This window comes from Callithrix jacchus, chromosome 12 (genome assembly GCF_049354715.1).
Source record: "Callithrix jacchus isolate 240 chromosome 12, calJac240_pri, whole genome shotgun sequence".
Taxonomy (NCBI): Eukaryota; Metazoa; Chordata; class Mammalia; order Primates; family Cebidae; genus Callithrix; species Callithrix jacchus.
The window spans coordinates 113,408,881-113,432,664 of record NC_133513.1 but is presented as its reverse complement, the minus strand read 5'-3'; positions in this window follow the sequence as shown (position 1 = coordinate 113,432,664).

Genomic DNA, 23,784 nt, shown 5'->3' with positions numbered 1-23,784 from the left:
CAAATCATTTTACGAGACCAACATCATTCTGATACCAAAACCCGGCAGAGACCCAACAAGAAAAGAAAACTTCAGGCCAATATCCATGATGAACATAGATGCAAAAATCTTCAATAAAATATTGGCAAGCCGATTGCAACAGCAAATCAAAAAACTTATTCATCATGATCAAGTAGGATTCATCCCGGGGATGCAAGGCTGGTTCAACATACGCAAGTCTATAAACGTAATTCACCACATAAACAGAACCAAAAACAAAAACCACATGATTATCTCAATTGACGCAGAGAAGGCATTTGACAAAATTCAACAGCCCTTTATGCTAAAAAACCTCAATAAACTCGGTATCGATGGAACGTATCTCAAAGTAATAAAAGCTATTTATGACAAACCAACAGCCAATATCATACTGAATGGGCAAAAACTGGAAGCATTCCCTTTGAAATCCGGCACTAGACAAGGATGCCCTCTTTCACCACTCTTATTCAATATAGTACTGGAAGTTCGAGCCAGAGCAATCAGGCAAGAAAAAGAAATAAAGGGTATTCAAATAGGAAAGGAGGAAGCCAAATTGTCTCTATTTGCAGACGACATGATAGTATACCTAGAAGACCCCATCGTCTCAGCCCAAAAACTCCTGAAACTGATAAGCAGCTTCAGCAAAGTCTCAGGATATAAAATCAATGTGCAAAAATCACAAGCATTCGTCTACACCAATAACAGACTTAAAGAAAGCCAAATCAAGAACGAACTGCCATTCACAATTCCTACAAAAAGAATAAAATACCTTGGAATACAATTCACAAGGAACATAAGGGACCTCTTCAAGGAGAACTACAAACCACTGCTCAACGAAATCAGAGAGGACACAAACAGATAGAGAATCATTCCATGTTCATGGTTAGGAAGAATCAATATCGTGAAAATGGCTATACTGCCCAAAGTAATTTACAGATTCAATGCTATCCCCATCAAGCTACCATTGACTTTCTTCACAGAACTGGAAAAAAACACCATGAACTTCATATGGAACCAAAAGACAGCCCGCATAGCCAAGTCAATTCTAAGCAAAAAGAACACAGCAGGGGGCATCACACTACCGGATTTCAAACTATACTACAAGGCTACAGTAATCAAAACAGCATGGTACTGGTACCAAAACAGAGATACAGACCAATGGAACATAACAGAGGCACCGGAGGCAACACAACATACCTACAATTATACAGTCTTTGATAAACCTGACAAAAACAAGCAATGGGGAAAGGATTCCCTGTTTAACAAATGGTGTTGGGAAAACTGGCTAGCCATGTGCAGAAAGCAGAAACTGGACCCCTTCCTGACACCTCACACTAAAATTAACTCCAGATGGATTAAAGACTTAAACATAAGACCTGGCACCATAAAAACCCTAGAAGGAAATCTAGGCAAAACTATCGAGGACATAGGAGTAGGCAAGGACTTCATGAACAAAACACCAAAAGCATTGGCAACAAAAGCCAAAATAGACAAATGGGACCTAATGAAACTTCACAGCTTCTGCACAACAAAAGAAACAGTCACTAGAGTGGATCGGCAACCAACAGAATGGGAAAAAATTTTTGCAGTTTACCCATCTGACAAAGGGCTGATATCCAGAATTTACAAAGAACTCAAACAGATTTACAGGAAAAAAACAAACAAGCCCATTCAAAAGTGGGCAAAGGATATGAACAGACACTTTACGAAAGAAGACATATATGAGGCCAACAATCATATGAAAAAATGCTCATCATCACTGGTCATCAGAGAGATGCAAATCAAAACCACATTGAGATACCATCTCACGCCAGTTAGAATGGCGATCATTAAAAAATCTGGAGACAACAGATGCTGGAGAGGATGTGGAGAAAAAGGAACACTTTTACACTGTTGGTGGGAGTGTAAATTAGTTCAACCATTTTGGAAGACAGTGTGGCGATTCCTCAAGGCCTTAGAAATAGAAATTCCATTTGACCCAGCAATCCCATTACTGGGTATATATCCAAAAGACTATAAATCGTTCTACTATAAGGGCACATGTACACGAATGTTCATTGCAGTACTGTTTAGAATAGCAAGGACCTGGAATCAACTCAAATGCCCATTGATAATAGACTGGATTGGAAAAATGTGGCACATATACACCATGGAATATTATGCAGCAATCAGAAATGATGAGTTTGTGTCGTTTGTAGGGACATGGATGAATCTGGAGAACATCATCCTCAGCAAACTGACACAAGAACAGAAAATGAAACACCGCATATTCTCACTCATAGGTGGGTGATGACAAATGAGAACACATGGACTCAGAAAGGGGAGTACTAAACACTGGGGTCTACTGGGGGGAAAAGGGGAGGGCCAGTGGGAGGGGGAGGTGGGGGGAGATAGCTTGGGGAGAAATACCAAATGTGGGTGAAGGGGAGAAGGAAAGCAAAGCACACTGCCATGTGTGTACCTACGCAACTGTCTTGCACACTCTGCTCATGTACCCCAAAACCTAAAATCCAATAAAAAATTTAAAAATAAAATAAAATAAAATAAAAATAAAAATCTGGAGACAACAGATGCTGGAGAGGATGCGGAGAAATAGGAACATTTTTACACTGCTGGTGGGAGTGTAAATTAGTTCAACCACTGTGGAAGACAGTGTGGCAATTTTTCAAGGACCTAGAAATAGAAATTCCAATTGACCCAGCAATCCCATTACTGGGGGTATATCCAAAGGACTATAAATCATTCTACTATAAAGACACATGCACACGAATGTTCATTGCAGCACTGTTTACAATAGCAAAAACCTGGAATCAACCCAAATGCCCATCGATGATCGACTGGACTGGGAAAATGTGGCACGTATACACTAAGGAATATTATGCAGCCATCAAAAAGGATGAGTTCGTGTCCTTTGTAGGGACATGGATGAACCTGGAGACCATCATTCTCAGCAAACTGACAAAAGAACAGAAAATCAAACACCGCATGTTCTCACTCATAGGTGGGTGCTGAACAATGAGAACACATGGACACAGGGAGGGAAGTACTACACACCGGGGTCTGTTGGGGAGAATAGGGGAGGGACAGCGGGGGGTGGGGAGTTGGGGAGAGATAGCATGGGGAGAAATGCCAGACATAGGTGAAGGGGAGAAAGGCAGCAAATCACACTGCCACATGTGTACCTATGCAACTATCTTGCATGTTCTTCACATGTACCCCCAAACCTAAAATGCAATTAAATAAATAAATAAGTAAGAAAGTATATTTTTGAAGCACAGTGAGCAAGTTGGATTTATTACAGGAATTTCAGGATGGGTTAAAATTATTAAATGGTTTAACATCAGGAAATATATTAGTGCAATTCATTATATCAGTAGGTTAAAAGTGAAAATCCACATGCCTATTTTAATAGATGTTATAAAAGCATTATGTAAAAATTCTGAGTAAAGTTATAATTTTTAAAATTCTAAATTTGATAGGGTATCCAATATATATCAATAGCAAACAGCATATTAAATTAAATTATGCCACTGAAGTTAGAAACAGGAGAGGATGGCTGCTATTACCACCACTTTTCAACATTGTTCTTGAGGTTCTAAAATTATTATTTATAGATTCTATTCCCAGAACATCCCTGCACCTCAACTAAAAACCTATTAGAACCAAAAGCATGCAGTAACACAACTGTATGAAAGCAAAATATTTAAAAATCAAAGCTTTCATTTATACCAGCAATAAGAAATTATAAAACATAATGGGATAGATCTACCTCAAAATATTTTATATGTTTAATGCCAAAAAATAAAATTAATAAAATAGACGTTATTTAATAATCAAGAGGATAATAGGAATCACTTGATACATGTTTTCTTGATTATTTTAATACAACCCGGAATCAGTGAACTTTGTGGCCATAGAGGCCTCAGAAATTATTCAGTCTTGCTCCCTATTCACTGTAAAGGAAACTACCAACCCTAGGGAGTTTGAACAATGTCACTATGCTCATAAATCCTGTAAGAAACTGGATATAAGCTAGAATCCAAATCCAGCCCATGCTCTTCCTCCTCCACTTTACTACTTTCATTAAAGGATTTTATTTGCAAAAAAAATGTATTTGAAATGCCCTCTGATTTAAGAAAAATAATTTGCAAATGCCGTGGAGATTAAAACAATCTGTGATCGTTTTCTTATGTACTTTAAATTGTCTTTGTGAAACAAAGGTCTACAGGGTAGAACAAATGTAATGTGCTCTTCCATCACACCAAACTGTAGGCAATTAGTGCTTTTCAATAGTCATTATGCCATTTCTAAAACAATAAAACCTACTGACCACGATGCCTGGCAGCAGACTGCAGTGCATCTCATCTGTAAACTCCCCAACATGTCAGTTTAAATCTGTGCATGGTGTTGCAATTATAATGAAAAATGTTCTGAATTGAAAGCTATCTACCTTCAACCATCTGGAGATGTTCCTTTATTAAACCTGCTTCTAGCATTGGTGGAGTCTCATGATAATTCATTTTTGAAAGAAAAAGAATTCATCCATGGTTCACAAGCCTGTTCAGACAGGCTTGCAGTCTTGCGTTTAATAAGAGCCTGAGAAACAGAGAAGAAAAGCAGCTGTATCTCTGCCGAGACAATCTGAAGACAGAGACTAGAGAGATGAAGACTGTCCTGCTCTCAGATGCGGTTAGGATTTAAAAGCAACTTACAAGTCAATTCAAGAAAGACTGACAAACCCAGGAAGACACTAGCTGTAATACAAACATGCGATTACTATCAAGCCGTAATAATGAAATCTAAACATTTTCTCACTGTCACCTTTATAAAGGAAAGGATGGTGTTAGCATAAAAGAAGAAAACGCGGCAGTTCCTGAAAGTATAAATCCCAGTCTTCTTGCTCAGCATAAAAGAATAAAATACATATTTGGGGAAGATGTAAAAGAGGCCATAACTTAGTCTATACTATTTTCTTTAATGGAGGCCTTATCAGTTTCTTTTGGGAAAATTGCTTCTCCTTTTCTATATGTAACTGTTCAAAAGGTAAGGTCTTTACAAGCATTGGAAATCTGTTCACATAATCTCCTTTTCCTTGCCTTCCTTGTAAGGGAATCCCACATTTTCTATGAGGAACTGCACTTTCCTAATTCTGAGCCATGTGGTTTAGGAAATACACACACACACACACACACACACACACACACCAATATGACTATCAGCACAGGCTAAATTGAGACACAGCTGACTCTCTCTCCAGGTAGTCACTGCCCCTTGAGAAAACTAAGCACTTTCTCTAGGGAGACCTTGTGTCAGAGGCGGCTTCCCTCTCCAGACAGAAGCTTCCTAAGCCAGAGCAGAAAGAAGACGTCTTCCCTCCACTCACGGGCAGTCGCCTGCATCAGATCTGTTTCCACTGCCCCTGCCACCTGCTGCTAATTCCCAGTTTCAGGGAAAGAAGCAGATACACCGTCATGTGCTGCAAAATGATGTTTCAGTCCATGAAGGACCACATTTGCAAGAGTGGTCCCATAAGATTTTAATGGAGCTGAAAAAGTCCTATTGTTCAGTAACATCGTAGCTGCTATAATCACCACGTTTGTGGTGATGCTGGTGCAAAACGTACTTGTTTGCATAAAAGTACAGCATATACAATGGTGCACAGCACATAACATTTGATAATGAAAACAAACAACAATATTACTGGTTTGTCAATTTACGATACTATTATTGTTATTTGAGAGGGTACTTCCTTCTATTTACATTTTTAAACAATAGTTAAGTATAAAACCGCCTCAAGCAGGTCCTTCAGGAGGAATTCCAGAAGGCGGTATTATTACCACAGGAGATGCCAGCTCCATGCCTGTTACTGTCCCTGAAGACCTTCCAGTGGGACAAGCTGTGGAGGTGAAAGACAGTGATACTGATGAGGCTGGCCCTGTGTACACCTAGGCTAATGTATATATTTGTGACTTAGTTTTTAACAAAAAAGTTTAAAAAGTAAAAAATTTTTAAATATAGAAAAAACTTTCTAAGATAAGGATATAAAGAAATTATTGTTACACACCTATACAACGTGTTTGTGTTTTAAGCTAAGTGTTATTACAAAAGAGTCAAAAGTTTTAAAAACCGTAAAAAGCCTAGAAAGTAAAAACTTTATGGTAAGCTAAAGTTAATGTGTTATTGAAGGAAGAAAAATATTTTATATAAATTTAGGATACCCTAGCCGAGTGCAATGGCTCACGCCTGTAAATCCCAGCACTTTAGGAGGCCAAGTCAGGCAGATCATGAGGTCAAGAAATTAAGACCATCCTGCCCAATATAGTGAAACCCCATCTCTACTAAAAATACAAAATTAGTGGGCGTGGTGGTGTGCACCTCTAGTCCCTTCTACTCAGGAGGCTAAGGCAGAAGAATCACTTGAACCCAGAAGGCAGAGGTTGCAGTGAGCCTGGCAACAGAACAAGACTCCCTCTCAAAAATAAAAATAAAGAAACTTACTGTAGCCTAAGCATACAGTGTTAATAAAGTCTACAGTAGTGCACAGTAATACCCTAGGCCTTCCCATTCACCCACCACTCACTCACCACCACATCAGATATGGCTGACTAGCCAAGTGGCTGGCCTTAGTCTCCTGCAAGTTCCATTTATGTAAGTGCCCTTGACAGGTACGTCATTTTGTACCTCTTATACCATATGTTTACTGTATCTTTTCTATGTTTCCATACATTTATATACATAAATTTTTACCATTGTACTCCAAGTACCTACAGTATTCAGTACAGTAACCTCCTGTATAGGTTTGTAACCTGGGAGCAACAGGTTTTACCATATAGCCTAGGTGGATAAACCATCTAGGTTTTTGTAAATACACTCTATGATATTCACACAATGACGAAATCACCTAATGATGCATTTTTCAGACTATATCTCTCATTCAGCAACACGATTGAACTTTGAAAACATATGAAGCCCCCTCTCTCTCACACTATAGGTCCCTGGAGTCACAGGTTGGACAGAGGGAAGGGTTTGAGCCAATTATGGATTAAAGTTTTAGCCCGAATAGGACTAAGTCAAAAGTAATTAAAATGTTAAAGAATTCACTCAAGATTTTTATTAAGGGACAGGAAGGAGGGAATTGGCAAAGTATGGCTATAGGGAGTGACTGCAAGAAATAAAACCTATTTCCTGTTTATATCCCCCAGAGTTTGACAGGTTACAGATTATTTTTAACAACAAAATCATAATAGCACAAAATCAGAACTGAGAACACGCTAGCCCAGAAGACCTGAGACGCATGAGGCTAACCAAACCCAAGGGCCCCAGAGAACTCCAAAGTCTCTACAGAGAAACACCAGGTGCAGGAGCTGGCCAGGTGGCCACAACCAGGCAGCCATAATCAGGGAGATCTACCAAAGAACAGCATTCTGAATCAGTGACTGCGCTATTGGGGTCTTCCTGGAGCTGTTGAGGGGTGTTGGAGGTTGATTTCAAAGAGGCACTAGGGAAATTTTGAGAGTGATGAGAGTGTTCTGTATCTTGATTGAGATAAACAGCAGATAGACTCTTCACCAAAAATGAATGCACCACTGCACTCCAGCCTTGTTACATTTTATTATATGCAAATTACACCTTAGTAAAGTTGATTTTTTTAAAAGAGATTTCAGAAACACATTAACCAGCTGAAAGATATGGGTCATGTTTGGATCCTAATTCAGTTTAGAGGAAAAAGAGAACTTAAAGGATAAATTGGAAAACGTGAACATAATCTGGATATTTTTGACTTTTGCTATTATTGCTGATTTAGAGGTGGGTATGATGAAGGTATTGTGGTACATGGAGAAGAGGCATCCTTATATCTTAAAGATTTATACTCTAATGTTTGCAAATGAAAGTATATAATGTCTGGGGTTTTATTCAAAATAATTTAGGGGGTGGATACAATGAAAAGAACTACAAAGAATAAAATTGGCCACAAGTTTCCCAGTCCAGTCTATCATCAATGGGCATTTGGGTTGATTCCAGGTCTTTGCTATTGTAAACAGTGCTGCAATGAACATTCGTGTGCATGTGTCCTTATAGCAGAACGATTTATAGTCCTTTGGATATATACCCAGTAATGGGATTGCTGGGTCAAATGGAATTTCTATTTCTAAGGCCTTGAGGAATCGCCACACTGTCTTCCACAATGGTTGAACTAATTTACACTCCCACCAACAGCGTAAAAGTGTTCCTATTTCTCCACAACCTCTCCAGCATCTGTTGTCTCCAGATTTTTTAATGATCACCATTCTAACTGGCGTGAGATGGTATCTCAATGTGGTTTTGATTTGCATCTCCCTATTGACCAGTGACGATGCGCATTTTTTCATATGTTTGTTGGCCTCATGTATGTCTTCTTTTGAAAAGTGTCTGTTCATATCCTTTGCCCATTTTTGAATGGGCTTGCTTTTTTCTTGTAAATCTGTTTGAGTTCTTTGTACATTCTGGATATCAGCCCTTTGTCAGATGGGTAAACTGCAAAAATTTTTTCCCATTCTGTTGGTTGCCGATTCACTCTAGCGACCGTTTCCTTTGCTGTGCAGAAGCTGTGAAGTTTGATTAGGTCCCATTTGTCTATTTTTGCTTTTGTTGCCAATGCTTTTGGTGTTTGGTCATGAAGTCCTTGCCTACTCCTATGTCCTGAACAGTTTTGCCTAGATTTTCTTCTAGGGTTTTTATGGTGCTTATGTTTAAGTCTTTAATCCATCTGGAGTTCATTTTAGTGTAAGGTGTCAGGAAGGGGTCCAGTTTCTGCTTTCTACACATGGCTAGCCAGTTTTCCCAACACCATTTGTTAAACATGGAATCCTTGCCCCATTGCTTGTTTTTGTCAGGTTTATCAAAGATTGTATGGTTGTAGATATGTTGTGTTGCCTCTGATGCCTCTGTTCTGTTCCATTGGTCTATATCTCTGTTTTGGTACCAGTACCATGCTGTTTTGATTACTGTAGCCTTGTAATACAGTTTGAAGTCCAGTAGTGTGATGCCTCCTGCTGTGTTCTTTTTTGCTTAGAATTGACTTGGCTATGCGGGCTCTCTTTTGGTTCCATATGAAGTTCATGGTGTATGGCAATGCACACAGGTATTTACATCCTGTGTAAGGGAAGCTCAGCTGAGTCTTGGTGTCTGGGGGTTTTACTGCTGCTCAGTCGTGCAGACATGGCTGACTAGCTGTGTGGCTGGCCTTAGTCTCCAGCCCCTCCAGAGGTCAAACCGGTGCTATGTAGCCCAAGGCCACTGCCAGAAATTATGCTGTGCTTTGGTCTGAATGTTTGTTCTCTCAAAATTTATATGTTGAAACTTAATCCCCAATGTGACAGTATTAAGAGGTAGGGCCATTAGGAAGTGATTAGGCCTCCATGCTCTTGAATGGGATTAGTTCTCTCATAAAAGAGGCTTGAGGGAGCCCTTCCACCCCTTATGCCATGTAAAAACACAGCAGAAAGGTGCTGTTTATGAAGCAGACAGTCCTTGCCAGTCAGTGGCTCTGCTGGTGCCTTGATCTTAAACCTCTAGGATGTAAGCCACAAAGTCTGTTCTTTGTAAGTTACCCAGTCTAAAGCATTTTGTTGTAGCATTGACAGCAGCAGCAGGCCATCTCATGCAGCCACTGCCATCATGCTGGCTGCTGCAGGGAGGGCACAGGGAAGAGGCAAATAGCCCCTTCCACCCCAAGCCCACCACCCTGGGGGCCGCCATGATGGGGCCAGGCTGGGTCATGCTATGGGCAAGGCGGAGCTCCAGGCCACCCCTGAAGGCCAGGACCACAGCAGGAGCTCACAGCAACATTGCCTGCCCTGATGCCAGCCCAGGCCCAGTTAAGACCTGGAGCCCCCACCCCAGGCTGCAAGGGGTTACAGCCAGGTGCCATGCCCCTAACACCAGCCCAAACAGACTAAGACACACTGTTAGCACAAACTATCTGGTATGACTCAAGGCTCCCAGGTAAACAAGACATTCTTCCCAAACAGGATATTCCACGGACTTGGAGGTTACCTTCCAGGAGCTAGGCAATGGCCAAACTCTTTGAGGGCAAGGTTGACCTTTCACTATACAAATGTCTTTTCATTTATATTTTCAATCCCCTGAAATACCATAAATTTATCATTTATATTTTCAAGCAGAAACACAGTGAATGTCGCTGTATTTCAGTTATTTGGCATGTGCCTTGCACAAAGAGGAAACATGCTTTCTGCTGAGGCCCTTGCCCCATCCACACTTGCTGAGAGAGGGCCAATGAAGAGTCTGGTGGAAGTAAAAGAGGCAGTAGAATGAGAATTTCCACCGTCAGAGATGGACAAAACCCATGAGAATGGGAAGAAAACAGTTCAGGGAACTGAGCAATAAGAAATTTTGGAAAATAATTCAAAAGGTAGGTAGGACAATGCTTTTTGAAGTGAAGTCAGCAGACCAGCAGCATCGGTGTGACCTGAGAACTTGTTAGAAATACAAATTCTAGGCCAGGTGCAGTGGTTCTCACCTGTAATCCCAGCACTTTGGGAGTCAAAAGCAGGAGGATCACTTGAGCCCAGGAGTTCAAGACTAGCCTGGGCAACATAGGGAGACCCCATGTCTATAAGAAAATTTAAAAATTAGCCAGGTGTGGTATCGTATCCTACAATTCAATTCAATTCTGAACTAACTACCCAGAGAGAGTGACAGGCTCCAGGTTCAAGGACTCAGTCCCACGCTACTGACCGAACTCCAGATGCCATCATAAGTGTTAGGTCCCAGATTTCCAACAGTTCTGTGCAACTTGGCTATAAATCAGGGGTTCTCACAAACCCTCATCAGCTTTGATAATTTGCTAGAACAGCTCTCAGACCTCAGAAGTCACAACTTGCTTTTACCAGTTTGTTATCAAAAATACAATTTAGGAAGAGCCAAATGGAAGGGGTGCATAGGGCAAGGTATGGGAAATGGATGCAGAGCTTCCACGCACTCTCTGGGCACACCACCCTCCCTCCATGTAGTCACCAACCCAGCTCTCCAAACCCCATCGTTTAGAGATTGTTATGGAAACTTCATGGCATAGGCATGATTTATTAAATTATTAGTGATTGAACTCAACCTGCAGCCTTCCTCCCCTCTCCAGAGGTCAGGGAGAGTAGGACAGAAAGAAAGTTCCAGTTCTCTAATTATGCCTTGGTGACCAGCCCCCAACCTGAAACTGTGTAGGGGAACTCAGCCACCAGTCTTGTCCTTAACATATCACTCTGGAGATCACCAGAGTTTTTTGGAGCTGGGTGCCAGGAAATGTACACCAGTCGCTGCTGTGTCACAATCTCAGCTCACTGCAACCTCCACCTCCCAGGCACCACCACACCTGGCTAATTTTTGCATTTTTAGTAGAGATGGGGGCTCACCATGTTGTCCAGACTGGTCTCAAACCCCTGATCTCCAAGTGATCCTCCTGCCTCAGCCTCCCAAAGTGCCACCATTCCCAGCCAAATATGTATGTCTTATTATGCCACAGGAACTCACAGAAGAGCTGGTTGTATGTTTGGATACTTGGACACAGCAGGCACTCCTGTAAAGAGCAGTCCATAAAGATTACAGCTCGAAAGGCTCCACTACACTCATATTCAGGACCCACATAAGTAGTAAAGTGGCTAACCAGTGACATTACACTGTCATGAAACATCAGGTTGTAGAGACTTGTTAACAAGAACAGAGAATGCAGGAAGTTCCTTTTGCCTCTAGAATGAACCATGTTGCCCCGTAGCCCCAGGGAGCTCCCCCACTTTCTCTCATAGGAACCAATGTGGGTTCAAGCCAAGGATCTAAGTGGTAAATCAACAGAACGATCTTTATGAAAAATTAAAGTGCAATGTTTTATAAATGTTAACCTGCTCTTTGGCCTGGATTTATGGCTTGGTCTAACAGCTCACTTTTCTCTCCTCAAACTCAGGTTCTCATTTGCACCCAGTTTATTAGGAAAAATAGATTGGAGCAGGGAAATTTCCATAACAATAATCTTCTCTCACACTGAAGACACTCTTAATCAATGAACTGACAGCATAATGGGCTGCTCATTAGATCCTTCAAGAATAATAAGTCCCAGGCAAGTGAAGGGGCTCTGCCTGAGCCTAGAATTGAGGAAACCACAGAGAAAGATATGAAAAAAGCCCAGAGGCTGCAGGAGACCGTCATAAAAGAACTGTCTGGGCGATGTACTTGTCATTTTGCAAAAGATTATCATGACTTTGCAAGCATAACAACTTTCACTTATGATTCTTTATAAAAAGAAAAATGAATAATGAATTTGCTGTCATGATTAGACAGCCTAAAATACATACACTCAAATCATTATAAGTGTTTTAAAGAAGTATCAGTAACTTTATTGCTGAGTAAACAAACCATCACAGAACTCAGTGGCCTAAAACACCAATCAGTTGTTCTTTCTGGTGCACCTGGAGGTAGGAGGTGACTGGTCTAGACTGGGCTCAACAGGAATGGCTCTGCTCCATGTGTCACTCATCTTCCCTGGACTAGTGGACCAACTGAGGCACAATCTCCTTGTGGTGATGGCCCAGGCACAGGAAGTCATGTGGAAACCCACTAAGTCACTTAGCCTAGGTTTGGACTTGACACCATCACTTCTGCCTCATTCTATTGGCCAAAGCAAAGCACATAGATTAAACCCAAAGTCAAGGGGCAAAGAAATATGCTCTACCTTTATGGAAGAACTCCAAAGTCATGGATGGAGTGCATTATATAGGGAAGGGCAAAACGAGGGGCCGATAATGCATCTACAACAGGGAGAAATGCATTTTTCCCATAGGCATATTAACTGAAATTCACTATAACTGAATATAGTTCCTCGATTTTTTTTCAATAATAAAACTATTTCTTTAAAGGTGACAGAATATATTTATTCTAAACTGCTTTTTCAGCCTCATCTCCATAAATCCACTGGCTTGTACAAACCCTCCACTAGAACCCAACTAGCCAAATTACTGGCTTCCAAATAAATCCTGTAATTCTGCTTTTTTTTTTTTTTTTTTTTTTTTGCCTTTGCTTAGAGCAGTGGTTCTCAAAGTATGGTCCCTGGACAAGCAGCATCAGCATCACATGAGAATTCACTAGAAATACAAATACTAAGTCCCCATCCCAAGACAAACCTGCATTAGAATCACCTGAAGTGCTTATCAAAACACAGAATAGCCTGATAAGCATTTCAGGTGATTCTAACGCAGGTTTGAATATAAAACCACTCTCTTCCCCCACAGAGGACATCTGACTCTATTCCTATTATTAAGCCCAGTGCAAACACCACCTGAAGAATGCTGTATGTCACCATCTCCCCCAGCCAAGTCTATCCCTCCACTTTTAAACTCAATAGTAAATTATTAGTTACTTTTTCATATTACTATATCTTATCTCTCCAGCCCAGGTATAGATACAACTATAGATACCGATCAACAGGCCATTTACCATGGAATTTAGAGTCAGAGGGACCTATATTGTAGTCCCAGTTATTCCCTTACTAAGTATGTGGCCTTGGACAGGTGGCTTAACCTCTCTGAGCCTCAATTTCCTCATATGGATATGAAATCGGTAAAACTCACTCACTCCGCAGTGTTTATGCAAAGATAGAAGTAAACTAACACTAGGCACTTTCAGCATGGCACCAAGAAGGCTAGGGCCAGTATTGGAGACCAGATCACACCACCCCCAAATCTGCCACTTTGTTATAAGGATTATTTTGAGCCAAAGGCAACTGAGAATCAACAGATAAAGGAAGACTTCTCTTACCTCTCATTTTCTGCCTTAAAGCAGGACATAAATTTACAAAGATGTCCCTCCTTCCCTCTCTACCAGGAAGAGCAAAGGTTGATCCCAAAGACAACTTTAGACCCTTATCAGATTGGAGATGGCATCAGAGGAATCCACCCAACAAATGGTACTAACCAGCCTTTACCCATCATTCATTTCTCGTTTATTTTCCTTCCCACAATTTCCAGCTCATATAGACTCCAGATCCTTTTTCTTTTGTTTTTAATTTCAATTTTTATTTTTGGTTCAAAGGGGACATGTGCAAGTTTGTTACGCGGCTAAACTGTGTGTCACTGGAGTTTGGTGCACAAATGATTCTGACACAAGGTAGTAGGCATAGTACACAATAGGTCATTGTTTGACCCTCACCCTCTTCCCACCCTGTTGGGGTTCACTCAGGATGGTGGCAAAAATATTAAGGGAAAGTTATAGAATATAGTCACAAACCCTTTTGGAAGGCCTAAGGGCTTTTTATTACTTGGCTGAAGGCAGCCTTGTCCCTTTAGTTAAATAATCAGATAAACTCCCCACATTCCTTTGTCTCTATACTAACTAGCTTGTTTACTCACGTAATCTTTAAGCCAGATGGCCCTCTGCAGGGGAGGTCGACCAGGGAGCTTATCCTTTCATGGTGTTTGCTCTGGGCATTGGTACCTAAGCTTTAATCTTTCAAGGAACTACTCTCTTAACCATGTTAATTATCTACAAGTGTGTTTACTCAAAGCCTTTGTTGTTAAATCTGTGCTGAATAAATGCGAGGGAGGAGAACTAGTTGGGGTTATGCAGCTGCGATCTCGCTCTGTGGGAAGTGCATGACCCCCTAGTCCACTCATTCACTGTACTCCGTGTTTGAGTGTATTTACTCATCTATTGCAGAATCAGGGTCTGCAGGACGGACCTCCACAGGTGGAGACCCCAACGTGACCAATGGCACACCACCCTCCACCCTCAAGTAGGCCTTGGTGTCTATCCTTCCCCTCTATGTGTACTCAGTGTTTAGCTCCCACTTATAAGTGAGAACATACACTGTTCAGTTTTCTGTCCCTGCATTGATTTGCTTAGGATAATGACCTCCAGCTGCATCCATGTTGCTGCAAAAGACATGATTTCATTCTTTTTATGTCTGTGTAGTATTCCCTGGAAAATGTGCATCAAGGTCCTTTTTCTTTGTCTTGTCGCATCTCCCAAATTGTTCTTTGTTGGAGATGCTATATAAGCCTGAGTCGCAAGGCACCTCTTTGAGATTTACTCATTTTTCCCTGGTATCTCCCGTGAATACATGAGACATACATGTTAATAAACTTCTGTTTTTCTCTTGTTAACTTGTTTTTTGCTATAGGGGTCTGTTCCAGGTAAGAGGAAGGTTGGGGGGAAATGATTTCTTCCTCCCTTACACCAGAACTTGGGTTTCTTCACCTCTCCTACAGCATCTTACCCAGTGCAGATGAATGCATTTAACTGCTGGTTAAACATTTGTTCTGTTTTAAATATGAATGGGATTTTATTCTCTGGACTCCTCCTCTCTCCCCTGAGAGGTCCAGAGTTTTCCTATGCTGTGCATTATTTATTCTTACAATCTTCTTTGTTCACAAGTGTGGAGCTCCGAAGGAGAGCTGAGGCCTCAGGACCTAACAGCCAGCAAGCTTGCTCCAATGCTCACACGCTGCTCTGAGAACCATGAAGCAGAGACATTTATGAGATCTAAAACTCTTTGTGGAGCTTGTCTGTCGGCCCTTTGCCTCCTTTCAATTGGGTTTGCAAGAGGCATTGAGACATTCAGCTGTTTGATCAGTGTCATATGAGGACAGAGTGATTTTCAACATGGCATGAACCAAGTGATAAGTTATCCCAGCTAAAATAATCCCCATCAAAGAGAGATGTGGGACTTGAGCTTTCAGAGTTGACTCTCGGGTCATCAATGTGTTAGTCATTGTCATCCAGGACCATTCACTAATTTGACTTTTTTTGTGAATGTCCTGGAGGTTCAAGTTGAAGAGATGGCAACTCATGAGACAAGAATTTAAATGCCCTTAATTACAAAGAATTTGAATGTGTTGCACCTAGGAATTTAGAAATGTGAACTCTGGTTAAAATCATTACAGAGCAAAGATTTGTGAATGTAAGCATAATTGCTTTCATTTCATTCTAAGAAATGCTCATTATGAAGCTGGTTTTGTAAAGAAATCGTTATGTGCTGGGGAAAAGGTTTAATCACTACACATTTGGAGATAGAGGATTCATTTGCTGGAAGATAATACAGGTGCCAGAACTGAGTTTCTGGGGAACAACATCATTCCACTTTTTTAAAAAGACTTTACAGCAGCCCTGTTGAAATATTTATACTTTTCTGAAGGATGTCCAGCACATGGAACTGGAAGTGCCAGAAAAAAAAAAAAAAAACTGGTAACCAGTTTTTTATTTCAAGGGACATAGATTGGAAGTGGCAATGTCAAACTTTACCTGGGTCCTGGGCTCAGAAAGCCACTGTAAGCAGCAGCAGTTGAGAAACTCCCCCCACCATCACCTCTCTTCCATGTTTCAATATAAGACTATCTCCATCCTTCTAAACGGCTCCCTTGTTTATAAAATCCTAAATTTTCTCCCTTGTGTTTTCATCCCAAGGAAATATCCCAACTGCAATAGTTCAAATACATTCATTTCAATTGCCCAGGGAATTCTGTCCTAAACAGAAGGAAAAAAAAATCTTTCTCTACTTTTTTTCTCTCAACTAAAAATGAAATTAGTTCATGGTTAAGTCTATACCTACCTATCACTAGGTATAAAGTTAAAAGTTATATTCAGTGCATCTTCTCAATGTTGTACTTCCTACATCTAACTTCAGATCAACATATTTAGAATCACTCTCTAGCCAGATACTTGGCTTAGGCACAGCTGTGGGTACTGCCAGTTAGAAAGCTCAACTCTTGGTTTTTCTACAACCAGAGCACTACCTGGTCTTATTAGACTAAACAGAGATGAGGGTCCTTCTAGTTAATGCCCACCTCTGGTCTGCATGCCCACTACCTGCTGGCTGACTTCCTCGTGCACATGGAGCCTGCTGGTGGGTGGTCCCCAGTAAAAATGTTAGCTGAATCCCTGCCTGTCCATCTGATCCCCCCACCAGCCCACTAGACCCTGCTGATGCCTATCTAGTGTAAAAGACAGAGTACCTGGATCAATTAAGGGGGTGATTTCATGCAAGTTATTGCTATGTTGGGTCCCGGAAAGCAATACCCTAAAAGTATGGCACTTCAGCATACTGAGTGCTTTGAACTATGGGAGATTGGAAGCTCCCAGAAGCAGCCTCAGAACAAGGTCTCTCTGACCTTCTTCCCTCCATCTCTCTCCCCTTTCCCCCACTCTCCCACAGGAAGGGTCTCTCTCTGAAGTTCCCTCATCCACCTAAAGATAGACTTTCCAGAAAGAATATAACTATCAAAAGCCTCCTCCCCAAGAATCTCAAAAACCAGGGAAGATTAACTATATCACAAGGGAAGAGACTGAAGGCCTAGACAGGCTTTATCACAGGCTATCACCTATTGTACGGGCTGCTCAGAGCTCATTTTTGTTTCCTGGGAGACCTTTTATCTACATAACAAGAATGACCTTTGTCATGCATTTCCTCCTCTCACCTTCCCATAACTTATGTCACTACCACCCCCTAGAAACCCCAGGCCTCTTTTCCTTTCTGTAGCTCAGATGCTATATAAACTTCAGTCATCTGACCCTTTTTTGAGTCTCACATCTGTGGGACTCCCATGGGTATGCATGTAATTAAAGTGTTTTTTTCTCCTGTTAATCTGTCTCTCGTCAGTCTATTGCACAGACTCACCTACAGAAACTTCACAGGGTACAGAGGAAGTGTTCCCTTTCCTACAGCTATAAAGAAGACACTGATTAATGAGGAACATCTCAAAGAAAAGGAAGTCAGCCTTGGGTTTTCTAGAGGCAAGTAGGTCAGGTGTGGTGGCTCACACCTACAATCCCAGCACCTTGAGGGGGTCAAGGCAGACGGACCACTTGAGGTCAGGAGTTCAAGATTAGCCTGGCCAACATGGCGAAACCCCATCTCTACTAAAAATAATAAAAATTAGCTAGGCATGGTGGCAGGCACTTCTAATCCCAGCTACTGGGAAGGCTGAGGCAGGAGAATCGCTTGAACCTGGGCGGGGGAGGTTGCCATGAATCGAGATGGTGCCACTGCACTCGAGCCTGGGTGACACAGTGAGACTCCATCTCAAAAACAGTTTTAAAAATTAAAAAAAAAATTTAAATAGAGGCAAGTAAGCAAGGACGTCATCCTCAATGCTCACAGGGGTCATAAGGAAGGCTGGAGGTGGCTCTCATCCTAGGATGTGTTGGAATATTCAAGAGTAGAGTTAGCCCTTTCTCAGAACACGAAAGGGTGGGAGATTTCTCAATCAGCACGGCTTTTTGGGAGCACAAGGTTAGGGGAAAATTTAACTGTGTTACTAGTATCTGAGTTCCTATCATCTCACCAGAAACTCAGCCCCTTGCAGGCCGCCGTGTGCCAAAACAAAACAGTTATTTTAAAAACAATCATTGCCAACTTTCATACAATAATGCTTTGTGTTCTTGGGGCATTTGGAGTTTGGCTAACTGGTCACCCCCAAGAAGAGATTTTCAGCAAAGTGGCTTTGAGAAAGCTAAGCCACTTCCTCACAATACTCTCTAAGATCAGACAGACACAGGCACTTCTGTGCATCCCCAAAGCAAATGCTGAGGTGCCTGAGTGCTGTGAGGGTCAAGAGAGAGCTTTCTCCTTGGCCCTCTGAGGGTTCACTGAGAAATCAACTCACAAAAGGTGGGTTAATTGGAGAAAGGGCATACAGATGTATTTAACATGTATACACTCATAGAGTGATTACCACCTCCAACGTGGTTCAGAAGCTTATATTCCATTCTAGAGAAGCAGGAGGGGAGAAGAAAAATTCTGCTTGAAACCAGCCCAATTTTCCAACAAGCTATATGCCCACCGAACTGAAGCTTGAGAAACTTAAATTCATAAAATGAAACACACCTGCCACCTGTTAAGTCCCTCCTCTTCCTTACTCCTCCCTAATTCCTGTTTTCCAGCATGCACATGGTTAAAATGAGACACTAGGCCCCTCATTCAACCACCTGCTGCCTGTTTATCGCCTCCTCTTCCTTCCCACTCCTGTTTTCCCTCTCAACTAGATAAACCCTTAATTTTAGTAGGGGACAACAGGGATTAGAGGTTTGACTTCAGTCTCTCTGGCTGACATCATCCATAAAATAATGAAGCCTTCTTCCCTGGGAATACTCATTGTCTCGGTGATTGGCTTTCTATGCAGTGAGCAAGGGCACCTAGAGAGAGCCCCTGGTCTTCAGGAACATGTCAAGGGACAATAAAGGATTACTAGGGAGAATGAATGGACCCAGGAACAGAGATTAAGGAGGACTAGATTATCTTGCCAAAGGGTCTGTTCAGGTGTGGCTACAATCTTACTCTTACAGGGAGGGGAAGAAGAAATAGTTGTTCTCCTTGGTGGGTCTGGATCTTGGGCAGATGAAGGAACTTCAGTTCTTTGGGAGAGATGGTGGTGGGCTGAGGGAGGTCAGAGAGACCTTGAGGCGTCTTCAGTTCAGTATGTCAAATTGCCATATTTGGGAATACCAGTTTCTGAGGCCAACAGGGCCCTGACCAGCCTTGCCCCTCATACCCAGCACCCTTCCTCCAGAGTCAGGGAGTCCTCAATAAATGTCATTCAAATTAAAGCATTCTTTGATATAAATCTACCATTTGTTCATCAAGCACAATCACTTTTCAGTAGTTTTCGGCTCTGCAAATCTCAAATCCATCAGCTGTATTCAAACTGTACAGGCAGAAAGGAGACAAAGATAACAGCCAGGGGCTTGTGTGTGCCCCTGAGCTTTTCCCTGGCTCCCTGGCCTAGTCCTGCACTTGTCCATGTACTGGATGTCAGAGTGTCAGGGAGACTCACTGTAACCACAGCAAGGCAGAAAGCAGAAGGAAGACAAACCTACAGGAAGACCAAACCCCCACACTCAGCACAGTGTGACTGAACAGCAAAGTCCCCTGTAAATCCGAGTGTGGGCATCTGTGTTTCCTCAGAACAGAATGAAAAGCGCTCAAGAGTTCTAAAAGTGCCCTCCTAGCACCACATCGAGGAGGACATGGCCTCACATGAAAAGAAAGCAAGCTGTGGGTAGCCACAGTGGGCTTGGATGGGAGAGGCCGAGAGCTCTAGCTTGGCACAGGGGTGGAGCAGATTCTCACCCAGAGAAAGGTGAAAGGAAGCCAGGCTGGCCACAGAGAGCAACTGATAACAAACACAGCACTCTACGCGACTTCCCAGCAAACAGGGCCCAGAGGCAGGCAGAGCAAAAGCCACGAGACAGGACTACATGGGGCCCAAAGAGACTGTCAGACCCAGAGTATTTCTTTGACCACACATGCTGTAAAGGCTACCGCCTTAACTGCGCAGTCAGGAGAACTCGTAATACACCATCAGACCCCACCGTGTAATAATGGAGAGATGGAATATCCAAAAGCACAAGGCTCAGGCCAGACATGATGGTGGAACTATGACCCACAACCTCCACAGCAAGCAGCCCAGATTGGTCAGAACTTGGTCAATGAGTGCCAGCTTCCAAGTCAGAACCAACCAGGGAAAGCCAAATATGCCCCCCAAACCAATCAGCTCAGAGGCCTGCTTCCAGTCAACTCACCTGCAGCCTCCCCCTGCCAACAGCTTCCCATCAGAGCACACCTAAAGCCTTTCTTTTTCCACTCAAAGGGTTTCTCTCTCCCCTGCCTGTCTCGGGGTGCCTGCCATCACATGCGACAAAAGCTGTATCCCTGGCTATAGCAAGTTGCTTATTCTCACTGTGGTAGAGGGGAGTCTTTGTTTATTGCCACGTTAGAATTCATTACAAGGCAGAACTGTGGCATGATCAAGGGGTATCACTCTAGCTCTTTACAAATCCCCAACTGCAGAAAGACCACGTTTTCTTAAGTCACTTTCATATCAGCATGAGTGGTTGATGGTGAAATTAAGTTGGTGGGTTTTTTTTGTTTTTTTTTTTTTGAGACGGAGTTTCGCTCTTGTTACCCAGGCTGGAGTACAATGGCGCGATCTTGGCTCACCGCAACCTCCGCCTCCTGGGTTCAGGCAATTCTCCTGCCTCAGCCTCCTGAGTAGCTGGGATTACAGGCATGCGCCACCATGCCCAGCTAATTTTTTGTATTTTTAGTAGAGACGGGGTTTCACCATGTCGACCCCATTGGTCTCGATCTCTCGACCTCGTGATCCACCCGCCTTGGCCTCCCAAAGTGCTGGGATTACAGGCTTGAGCCACCGCACCCGGCCGAAATTAAGTTTTTATTGCAAAACAATAAAGGGATGCCTTCCCTCCGAAAGGCTGGGAACTGAACACGACTCAAAGCTGTGTCCCACTTTACTTATCTATAGGCTCATTAATCGAACCTACTTCTCAGACATACTGTGAAGATTGAGTGTGTTTATACCTGTAATGTGCTTAGGTCATAATAACTAGCACATAACGGTACTCAGTCACAATTTACAACTTGGACCAGGCACAGTGGCTCATGCCTATAATCCCAGCACTTTGGGAGGCTGAGGCAGAAAGATCATTTAAGGTCAGGAGTTCAAGACCAGACTGGGCAACATAGTGAGACCCTCATCTCTACAAAAAAAATTTTTTAATTAGCCAGGGACAGTGGTACATGCCTGTGGTCCCAGCTACTGAAGAGGCCGAGGCGGGAGGATCACTTGAACCCAAGAAGTAGAGGCTGCAGTGAGTCATGATGGTACTACCACACTCCAGCCTGGGCACCAGAGCAAAACCCTGTCAAAAAAAAAAAAAAAAAAAAAAAAAGATGAGCAACTTGTCATGCTCTTTAAAGAATATGGAGCTGTTAGTCCCAACTCATACTTGTCGTCATAAAGACCTCAGCCAAGCACCCCTCCAATTCTGTGTATCTGCCAGGTGGGCCCTACAGGTAGAATGGTCTCCAGGGAATCCTTACCTGCTTTTGCTCATGAACCCACACCTCTTGAATTTATCTCCGTTTGGTTTACTTCTTTCTACATGTGAGTTAATTGGAGAATTTGTTAATCTGTCTCCTGTCAGTTTATTGCACAGACTCAACTATGGAAACTTTGCAGGGTACAGACGAAGTTTTTTCCCTCTCCTACAGCCATAAAGAAGACGTTGATTAATGAGGAACACCTCAATACTCAAATACAGACTGGAAAGGGGAAGCACTAAAGGTCTGTCGGGGTGGCTGGGTCAAGAGTGGGACCTGTGATGAGCAGAGGATGGCAGGGAGGGGGCAGGTGCGAGATGGGGGGAAAGTCTGCCATCCAGAATGAGAAAACAACGTATGCTGTGTGTGTTTTAGAGTGAAGTGTTCTTCTTTGTGACACCTGTTCTTATGGGTAGAATTGTGTCCTCTACACAACAATTCACATGTTGAAGTCTTAACTCCTAGTACCTCAGCATGCAACCTTATTTAGAAATAGGGTCATTGCAAATGTAATCAGTTAAAATGAGGTCATACTGGAGCAGGGTGGACCCCTAATCCAATAAAACTGGTGTCTTTATACAAAGTGGGAATTTGGACACAGACAACCACACAGGGACAGGCCATGTGGAGACGAGTTACACTGCCACCAGCCAAGGTAATCCCGGAAGCTGGAGAGGGAGTCTGGCTCTGTTGTCATCGTGTGTGTGTGTGTGTGTGTGTGGGTGTGTGTGTGGGTGTGGGTGTGCGCGCACACATGCCAGAAAGATGCGGGAGTGGGGGTCTCACTGGAGTACAGTGGGGTGATCTTGGCTCACTGAAGCCTCGACATCCTGGGCTCAAGCAATCCTTCCCACCTCAGCCTCCCAAGTAGCTGGGACCACAGGGAGGCACCACCACACCCCGTTAATTTTTGTTTTGTTTTGTTTATTTTGGTAGAGACAGAGTTTTGCCATGTTGCCCAAGCTGGTCTCCAACTCCTGGGCTTAAACAAACCCTTTGCCTCAGCCTCCTGAAGGACTGGAATTACAGGCATGAGCCACCACACCCAGCCTTGATTTTAGAGTTCTGACCCTCAGAACTGGGAGTCAACACACTTCTGTTGTTCTAAGAGCCAGCTGGCGGTTCTTTGTTACAGCAGCCCTGGAAAACCAATATGCCTGTAGAAAAGCTAAATTATTACAAAAAGAACCTGCCCCAGTGCAGTCATGTACTGCCTGAGATCCTATTCCACTCGAAGGGAGAGAATGAAAATATGAAATAAAAATTGCCACCAGCCTTTAATTACCACCCCAGAAAACAGGACTTCCCACCCTCATAAACGACAGCTCAGAGTGTGCCCTGATACTGCCTTTTCAGAAGTCAGTGTGACAGTATCTCCAAAAAAATGCACAAACCCTTTGACACAGAAATTTCGCTAACAGGACTTGATCCTCACAATACTTGCAGTTCAGTGCACAAAGATCCACGCAAGAAGATACTCGACGCAGCAGTCGTTGATAATCGCCAAACCAAACCTATAAATCCCTCAGCAGTGATGTACCACCCACACAGAGTAGTAACCTGCAGTGGCCAGGCCTTCCCTGACCAATCCCAGTACTGCCTCGGAAGACTCTCTGGGCCTAATTGTTAAGAGAAAGAAGCAAACTGTGGATCAATAGATGTAGTGTGTAACAATTCGTGTGTTTAAAGAAACAGTAACAAGAGGTTCTGAATGTTGGGGGAATGAGAGGGAAGTAGATGTGACTATAAATGGGTGGCTCAAAGATTATTATAATTATCTTAGTCTATTTGGGCTGTTGCAACAAAAGTATCATAAGTTAGGTAGCTTAGAAACAACAACAACAAAAAATTTATTTCTCATACTTTAGGATGCTGGGAAGCCCAAGATCAAG